The sequence below is a fragment of the Vombatus ursinus genome, unplaced genomic scaffold, assembly GCF_900497805.2.
Source record: "Vombatus ursinus unplaced genomic scaffold, bare-nosed wombat genome assembly UNPS02014951.1, whole genome shotgun sequence".
Taxonomy (NCBI): domain Eukaryota; kingdom Metazoa; phylum Chordata; class Mammalia; order Diprotodontia; family Vombatidae; genus Vombatus; species Vombatus ursinus.
In genome coordinates, this window is record NW_020954729.1 from 200,174 (window position 1) to 210,474 (window position 10,301).

Genomic DNA, 10,301 nt, shown 5'->3' on the forward strand with positions numbered 1-10,301 from the left:
ACACTTTACTGGCATGTGGAAGGTAGCCATGAGTCAGTTCTCAAACAGATCTGCTAGGTCCAATCCTGACCTCCTCCTTACTTAGGATTCTTGAGGGCAGAGATAGACCTTCTTGAGGCTTGGCTAAAGAGTGGGAGCTCTGGGCCAAGAGACTATGGAGAGAGGATGACTGGGTTACCCTGACAGAAAGCAGTCCCATCCACCTCTTCCAAGGACCCAGGGAACCAAAGCTGCAAGGGGAGGATCTCAGGTGTCTTCCTCAGTTTGTCCTCATTCCAGCCTTAATCCCTCACAGTGTCTAACTTTCACCTACATGTAGGGGGAGCAGTGCTTAGCCCAGTGCCTGGCACAAAGTAAGTGCTTAATAAAAGCTTGACTAGTTCATCTGCATGGCTCGAGGTAGACTGTTTTTAAATCTTGATTCTTTTACACTCATCACTTACTGCAGTTCTGACACAAATCCTCTATACAAACGCAGCCAGATTGGCTTTAGAGTAGGCACATGAGTGCTCTCTGCCCTTCTGTGTCCCTCAGTCCAGCCTCCTCCCTGGGAACCACCATGTTAAATATATGATCATGAACCCAAAGGGCAGGGGTGGTTTGGGTCAGTCGAAGAGACAGAGAGGACATCTCCAATCTTAGAGGGTTAACTTTAGAAACTCAGGAGTCACTGGCTGGCAGTTGTGACTGGTTTTCTGCCTATCAACTGGGAAAGAGATGGGTTTCATGGCTAATATTCAGCATGTTGGGCTAAAAAAGCCCCCACTCCTCCAAAAAAAAAACCCCTTGAATTCAAGACAAGAAGAATGAACCCTGATATCTCATTAGCTTTTGCAGACTCCATGTCATAGCATCCACTCATTCTCCAGTCAATTGAAAGTCCAGTTTCTTTTCACATGTACTGCTACTTAAATATGCTTCTCGACCATCTTATACTTGTCAAGGGGCAGATTTCAAGAAAACTAGGAAGATTTGCATGAACTGATGCAGAGGGAAATGAGCAAAACCAGAACATAAAGGAAAACAACTGCAAAAGACTAAGAACTCAAGTCAGTTCAATGAACAGTCATGCCTCCAGAAGGCTCAGGCTGAAGCCTACTTCCCACCTCTTGGGAGAGATGTGATGACCTAAAGGTGCAGAATGAGACACCTTTTCAGACAGCCAATGTGTGAATTTATTCTAACTGATTATACTCACTTGTTATAAGGGAGGGCTTTTATTGAGGAAAGGGGGGAGAGTTGTGAAGGGGTAGTTATAGTGATGAAAAACATGGACAAGTGTCAAGGAAACATTAAAAATACACCAAAGAGAGAAGGAAATTCAGAGAGGGACACAGACAAGCAGGGCAGTACTGATATGGTGTTAAAATGTAATCTGTACTTGAAAAAACAAACTATACATAATATTCATGGTTTCACACAATCTTTTTCTGTCCTTTGTATATGGAAATATTCATGTCTGAGAAGTTCATAAAAAAATAATTTCTTTAAAAATATGGAGTATAAGGGGCAGCTAGGTGGTACAGTAGATAGAGCTCCAGTCTTGGAGTCATGAGGACCTGAGTTCAAATGCGACCTCAAACACTTGACACTTACTAGCTGTGTGACCCTGGGCTTAACCTTGACTGCTGCAGCAGGAAAAAAAAAAAAAGAGTATTCTCTCAGTAGAAGTGGTGGACTACAAATGCAGAATAATGCAGACACCGTCTAACACAGGGCTTGTGGATTTTTTCTCTTAACTGTATTTCTTTAATTTGAATAGGGAAGATTCTAGATTATATTGATGCAAGGAAGGATAGAGGGAAGTTACAGCAATTTAGGTTTAACTTAGGAAACAAAATGAGATCAGAGGTTCTTTGGTAAAAAGAGAGTTCATTTCATGAAATACAGTCATCAAGGAAAATGCTATCCACATCCAGAGAAAGAACAATGGAATCTGAACGCAGATCGAAGGATACTATTTTCTCTTTTTTGTTTGTTTGTTTTCTGTTTTGTCTTTCTCGTGGTTTTCCCCTTCTGTTCTGATTCTTCTTTCACAACATGACTAATGTGGAAATATGTTTCATGATTGTACATGTAGAGCCTATATCAGAGTGCATGCTGTCTGGGGGAGAGGGGAGGGGAGTGAGGGAGAAAAAAATTTAGAACTCAAAATCTTATAAAAGTGAATGTTGAAAACTAACAAAAATAACACAAAATTAAAATATAGCTATATTTTAAAATATAGCTGTCAAACCATAGCTCTCTTCTCCCCTCAGGAGAGAGCCATCCCTGGAGGCTGCAACCTTTAGCACAGCTGGTCACTGGACAGTCCTGGGGGACAGTGATGACAATCAGCTGACTCTCTGACGATGCTTTTCCTGGACTCCTTGTGGAGCTCCTGGTTTGCACTGGTCATAGCATTATCCTGTTTTCCTGTCGAAATATTTTTCATAAACACTTGCTATGTTTACAGATTAATTTTTACTTACAGCATTTTATCTTGACTTTACCTTGAAACTAGTTGATTTTATGGTCTTGTCCAGTCACAGTTTCTCCCAATTTCTAATTTCTCACCTATAAAATGATGGGGCAGGGAGTGATCTCTAAGGTCTCTCCCAGGTCTGAAATTCTATTATAATGTGATTTAAATTTCATCCAAATGACCTATTATTTATGATTCTGGGCAAGCCAAATTGGGGATGATAAAGGCACCTATATCACAGTGTTGCTGTGAAGCTCCAATGAGACAACGTATGTGAAGCACATTGCAAACCTTAAAGAACTTGATAAATAGAAACTATTTTATAGCTTCTGTGTACCCATACATGCTCATATTATCTCCCCCATTAGAATGTAAGCTCCAGGAGAGCAGAAAACATGTCATGATTGGCTCTGGGTTCCCAGATCCAAGTTCAATGCCTGGCACAAAGTAGGCACTTAAAAAATGCTTGCTGACTGACTCCTCGTGGGAGCCTTTTCTACCAATAGCTGAGTGGATTGTTAGCCTCGGGAGCATGCCTTGGGCATGAAGCTCTCCACCTGACCTGGTGAATGCCAATCAGCTCCTATTTTAGAACTTGGACGGATAGCAGGCCACATTTGGGGCACGTAGCCCCCATGTCAAACAGCCTTAGCAAGCAACAAAGTTTAGATCTGAGCAGGTAAGAAGCAATGTGGCATCTTACTGACTAAGCAGAGAAAGAAAGGACATGATGAAAGTTTGGATTTTAGGAACCTTAGATTGGCCAGTGTGTGTAGGACAGAAAGGAAGAAGGGGAGAGACTAGACACAAAGAGAGCAGTTATGTGTTGAGAGGTACAATATGGAGAGAAAAGACGAAATCCCAGAGTTGTTGTCTAAACCATTACTTAAGATGAATCAACATGAGACACTTGGGATGGAGGGAAAGAGAGCAAGATGGAATAAACTAAGCCTACTTTTCAGAAGGCAGCAATCATTTATGGAAATGGACTCATGCATGTAAAATATTCAGTCAGCCTTGATGTGAATTTTATGATGCGCAGGAAGTCCTGAAGTCTGATTGAAGGTTTTCCCACATTTGTTGCATTCATAAGGTGTCCCCCCATTCTCTCCAATTCCCCCATGTCAAAGAAGCTTTGCTGTCTGACTGAAGACTTTCTCACACGTGACATCTGTCGGGTTTTTCTCTGCTATACGTTCTCTGATGCTCTCGAAGTACAAAGGTCTGCCTAAAGAATTCCCCACATACATTGCATTCATAAGGTTTCTCACCACTATGAATTCTCCAATGTTGACTAAGACTTGTGTGTCCACTGAAGGCTTGATGACATTCACTGAATTCATAGGCTTCTGTCCACCATGAGTTTTCTAATAACGAATAAGGTTTGTGCTCCCATGAAAAGCTTTACCACACTCAGAACATTCCTAGTACTTCTCTCCACTATGAATTCTCCAGTGTTTTCTAAGATCTAACTGACCCTGAAGGCTTCCTCTCATTCATAGGGTTTCTCTCCACTATGAATTCTCTGATGTCTAAGAAAGTTGGCTTTACTGTTGAAGGCCCTCCTACACTCATCACATTCAAAAGCTTTCTCTCCACTACTCAACGAGGACAAAACTCCACCTGAAGTTTCCCAAATTCATTACATTCATAGGACTTCTCACCTCAAAGAATTCTACCAACCCCTGAAGACTTTCTCACATTTCTTACATTGATAGAAATGTTTTCTTTTGTATATATTCTGATTTCTCATAATACCAAAATTCTGGACATATGTGGCACTTATCTCTGACAGGATCTGTCTGTTCTAGAACAACGTTTAGGATTCTTTCACACTCATAGTCATAGCCTCTCTCCTCTATGGAGCATTCCTGTAGGCAACAGTCAAATAGCTGAAACCTTTCTCTAGGGTAGGGGTGGGAAACTTGTGGCCTTGAAACCACATGTGGCTCTCTAGGTCCTCAAGTAAAGCCCTTTGAATCCAAACCTCACAGAACAAATTTCCTTAATAAAAGGATCTGTGAAGTTTGGATTCAGTCAAAGGGCCATACTTGAGGACCCAGAAGGCCACATGTGGCCTTGAGGTTGCAGGTTCCCCACCCCTGCTAGGGAAAGGGTATAGGTCAGTCTCCACTCCTGTGTGTTTCCCTGCTGTCTCCCTAAGCTACCCTCTCAGTCACAATCTTCTTCAGCATCAGGGCCCTAGAGAGGCCTCTTCTGGTGTTCTGTTGATAGGATCTGATTTGATTAAACTTCTTCAAAAATTTCCTCCTTTGGAACTAATTTTTTGTTTTCAGTCTCAGGCTTATTATCTTAAATGATTAAGAGACAGAATATTACTGTAACCTTTCTCCTGTGCTCCAAGAAAGGAATCTGTTCATTTGAAAAAAAGGGTCAGGACCTTCAGACTGCCTATTAGATGTATGAAGATTTGACAGTTTTGTAGGTACACCTTCAAAGACAAAATGAGAAGATGGGAATAGGGCAAGGACAGGTGAAAAAAGGAATGATGACTGGCAAAGAGGGATGGTACTTAGCACAAAGAAGACAAGGTAAAGATTAGCTGGAAGTAGGCTTTTAGGGAGCATGGGAATTTCAGGCAGTAGGAATAGGAAGAAATGGGTCTAAACTTAGAAAAGGGGTAGGCTAGCTCTTCCCGCTTCAGGAATCCACTGGACTCACTATCACATGATACCTACCCCAATGACCTCTGTACCTAAGTTATCTGGATCCCCCAAAGACAAATCCTACCCTCACTTCTTAAAACCAAATCAATCTGTGGTTCATTTCATTTTTCTACAATGTTGACTAAGAACCTTGCAAATTTCCTCACATTCATTACATTCAAAAGGTATTTCTACAAATCAACCAATCACCCATTTCCTGAAGAAAGCACTGGAAGTAAGCAGAGCTGGCATTTGATTTTACCATTGAAACATATGCTGCATACCAATGGTACTCTGCAGGATTCAGATATATTTGGTGAGACAGTTAAGTTTGAAGAGTAGCTTCCTTCGCAGGGGAATTACTAGTCAAAGTATAACTGCAATATGAAGAATAGATAGGGGAAGTGAAAAGAAGGCCATCTCAGCACAGGAAATGTGAGGGAACGACCATGGTGACTAAGGGAAGAGAGAACTACAACAAGAAGACAGGGAAAAAAGAAATTCTCTCTCTGGTTGTGTGTCTATCTGTCTGTGTGTCTCTTTCTGCCTCTGTTTCTCTCTCTGTCTTTGTCTCTGTGTCTCTCTGTGTTTCTGTCTCTGTGTCTCTCTGTCTCTATGTCTCTGTCTCTCTCTGTCTGTCTCTGTCTCTCTGTGTCTTTGTCTCTATATCTCTCTGTGTCTCTGTCTCTGTGTCTGTCTCTCTGTGTCTGTCTCTCTGTCTCTGTGTCTATCTCTCTGTGTGTCTCTTTCTATCTCTCTCTGTCTCTCTGTCTTTGTTTCCGTGTCTCTCGGTGTCTCTGTGTCTCTGTCTCTGTCTCTGTTTCTCTCTCTCTCTTTCTCTCTCTCTGCCACTTATCACCTGGACTGACCAACACAGAAAACCAGTTGTGACCTCGCTCAGCAGATAAAAGAGTTACTCACTTGTGACTCTCCTCCATCTGCTTAGCTCTCCCTCACTCACCACCAAGAATTGCTCCCATCTCAGTCCTAGGCAGAGCTGATACTCACAGCACTTGTTATTACAGCTGAAAAATCAGGTCAGGCTTGGAAACTAGAAATCCTGCTCTGGGGAAAGGAAGCTACTAATGGCCATGAGAACTCTGGACACAGAGCTCACTCTCAGTTACAGCCCCAGGGTGTTCAGAGATGGAGGCAAAAATACAGTTTACCACAGAAAAGATCAGGTGATGTTAGGAAAAGGAAGTCAGTGGGCCTTGTGGAGGGGCCTCAACCAGTAGGAGCACACATTCTCAACAAGTCTATGATTTGAACAATGAAGGACAATTTGTTTCTTTGCTCCTGGAGCAAAGGATTCAGACCCTTTTTGTATCACGGGAACTGTTGGGAAGTGTAGGAAAACCCACGGACCCCTTCTCAAAAGTACACAGGATTAGAAAGGAAACCAATTATACTGAAATATAGTTATCCAAATGTTTTTTAAAAGGTCCCAGACCCTGGGTTAAAGACACTAGGAAACTCCTAGGGATCATGACATCTGTATGAGAAGGGCAAGAAATGACCTGCAATAAGAACTCAGAAGAACAGACAAAATGCAGGTGTGGGGAAACACCAGGAATTCACCTAATGCTCTCTTACAATTCTTGCAAGCCGAGTGATGAGAGGAAATACCAATGTTCTATTTGGAGCTCAAAACCATTGAGGCTCCCTGATTCATGAGCCAAAACTTTGTAAGCTTAAAGAACAGCAATAATTTGAGAGAAACAAGAGAAAGATTTGATGCAAACAGCATAGGAAAAGGTTCCTAGCCAAAGGACCCAATTGGCAAACCAATACTTTTCCCTCACCATTCAACAACCCAGGGTATGGACAGTCAGGTCTCTCATTCCTGAATAAAAGTGGTTGTGCCATGAATGGAAAAATACTGTTAATGTGCCCATATTTTCAGCCCTCATCCATTCTGCTCTCCCTCTGAGGAAGATGTACCACTACCTTCATCTGTGCCTTTGACCACACCTTTTCCGACTCCTACAAAAGCCAATAATTATTGCTCCTTTTCCAGAATCCCCAATTGCCCCTGACTCCTTACCTTCTCTTTCCCTTTCACCTTCAAACCCAGACACATGTCCCCAAACTCTGCTGTCAACTCAAGCATCTTTCCTATTTCTCTCCTTTTTGCTACCAATCAATTGGTGCGAGCTGCCAACATCTCCCTGGTATCCAAACTATCTTGAACCACCTGCAAGTGTCTCATATGTCACTAGTTACTGCTAAGTCCAATGGCCTTTTTCTCCATCCTTATTTTATTTTATTTTATTTTTTTTGCTTTTTGATGAGGCAGTTGGGGTTAAGTGACTTGCCCAAGGTCACACAGCTAGTAAGTGCGAAGTATCTGAGGCCGGATTTGAACTCAGGTCCTCCTGACTCCAAGGCCAGAGCTTTATCCACTGCACCACCTAGCTGCCCCTCTCTATCCTTATTCTTCAAGAGATCTTCTCCGTCTGTTTCTGAGCCACTACAATATTCTGAATCCGCTGCCAGGCATTATGCTAGAAAGAATGGTGGCCTGGCCATCAGAAGATATGCCTCCAGCCCCAACTCTGCCCACTTCTCATCAGCTCTTTCTAATTGGTTTACTAGTAAGCTGCTTCATTCCTCTGAGCCTTAGGTTCCTCAGACATAAGCTGGAAGCAATAACACTAGTAAGACCTATTCTAAAGCAGCACTTCTTAAGCTGTGGGTCTCGAGTGCAAAAAGCTTCAGAAGGCCTGCTCTAAGGTATGGTTGGGAGAAAACAGTTTGTAAATCATAAAGCATTGTATCAATGGGAAGAGTTATCATTCTCCCACCGCTCTTTCTTCTGAACCCAAACTGAACTAACACTAGCCAGCCATTTCTATTGGGCTACACAAGAGAGAATCTAAGGCACAGCTTCTCAAGAACTTCCCATTTGGCCTGTATCTCACCTTTCTCCCAATCCCTAACTGGGCATCCCTGAAACTTGGACTTGTCCCCATTCTCCTCTCTTTATATACCATCCCCCAGAGAACTCATAGCTTCCCACGATCCCATGATGATTGTCTCCCTCATTTGAGAGCCCCTCCTTTCTTCCCTGCCCCTGCCCCCACCAGCTGAGGAAGGACGAGTCCAACTGCCTTTAGACAACTCCAAATTTATTGCCTTCCCATCCAAACCCAATACCCCTTCAACACAACCACTGTCCCACTCAACCAAGTTTGAAAACAGTGCAGCATTCTTGATTTTTCCTTCTCTTTCATGCCCTGTGTCCGGTCACCAAGTCCTACTGATTTTTCCTTCCAAATGCCCCTCATGTTCATCCTTCCTCCTCCAATCATGTTGCCACTCCCCTAGTCCAAGCCCTCATCACCTCCAGGTTTTCTCTCTTCTGATTCATAGTGCTGTTGTTTTACTTGCTCTAACTTTAGGGTTTCTAGAATAATGATAATATCAAGCATTTGCAATGCATTTCAAAATTTGTAAAATGCATTCTGTGTTAGCTCATTTACTCCCACTCACTCATACAGAAAGGATGTGAGCAGCTCTGCAGTGTTGGCCCACCACTCACACACTGAACTTCTCTCCGAAGACCACCACAATAGCCTGACTACAGGATGGCCCTCAGGTATCAGGGGCTGTTGGCCCCTCCAAACAAATCAATTTAAGATAAGCAATGGGGGACGAGGGAAGGGAATAGACATTTATAGAGCACACTGACATACATGCCAGCAACCGTGCTTTATAAATATTGTATTACTTGATCCTTACAACAAGCCCCTGGAGCTAAGTGAGATTACTATCTCCATTTTACAGTTGAGGCAACTGAGGCAGATGAGAGGTGAAGCGATTTGCCCAGGGACACACACTTAATAAGTATTTTGAGGCCAGATTTAAACTCAGGTCTTCCTGACTCCAGGGCCAGTGCTCTATCTACTTCAACACCTAGCCGCCCTGAGGAGATTTCATTGTATTTCTTCCTGCTACTCAGCCATCTTGGTTCTGCCAAGAGAATTGTAAAGTAACAATCATGTGAACAAATATTCCAAATCTCTCATGAGAGAAATGGTTGTATCCCAAGGAAATCAAAAACTAAAGGAAAGGTTTCATATATGTTGTTTATAGCAGGGTTTTTTGTGGCAGCAAAGAACTGGAAGCAAATTGGGTACCCATTGATTAGGAGATGGCGGAACACCTTGAGGTATCTGAATGTAATACACTAATCTTGAGCTGCAATAAACAACAAATATGAAGAATTCAGAGAAATTTGGTAAGCTAGAAATTTGGTAGGCACTGATGTAGAGGAAAGTAAGAAGGATCAGGAAAACAACTTACACAATGAACATGATCATATAAAGGAAAACAACGAAAGACATTAGACCTTTGATCACTGCAATAACCAGTAAGGACATCAGAAGATTTGGGGTGAAACATACTATCTTCCTCTTGGCAGAGAGGTGGTAGAAAATTGGTAGGGAATAAGACATGCATTTAGATGTGGTCAATGTGCTGATTGGTTCTGTTTAACTGTACTTTAATTCCAAAGGAGAGTTATTTGAAGGGGGAGAGAAAATCCAGTGGGAAGTAATAATGACATAAAAAAGGAGAGCAATTAAAGAGATTAAAAAGTCACTGTTGCACTAAGAAAAGACCCAGATGGATCCAGAACCGTCTTGTCCCCATATTTCAGATGCTGTGAAATAAGCATCATCCAACATTGATCCAGGACCACGGATTCTATTCTTTTCTATGACAGAGTTGGGGCAGAAGGGAAGGGAAAGAAAGTGACCAGGTACTGACAGAAGATCACCAAACTGTAAACGGAATGAAATAGAGTTCTCTAAGCAAAAATTTGGAGCGTTAGCAAGTAAACAGATCTCCAGATGTCCTCCCTCACTCTTGTTCCTTGGATTGTTTCCATGGCTACAGAGAGAGAGAGAGACAGAGAGAGAGGAAGGCAGCTGCTGAAATGAGTATTTCCCTCAAAATTACTCTCCATAGTTGTAACATGCTAAGTAATAATATTAGCTAATATTTCTATAGTGCTTTGAGGTTTGCAAAGCATTTTACATAGATTATTTTATCCGATCTTCACAACAAATCAATTTTATAAAAGAGGAAAGGGAGGCAGAAAGGTTAAATGACTTGTCCAGGATCACATAGCTAAGAGACAAATGTGAGAGGCAGGATTCAAACTC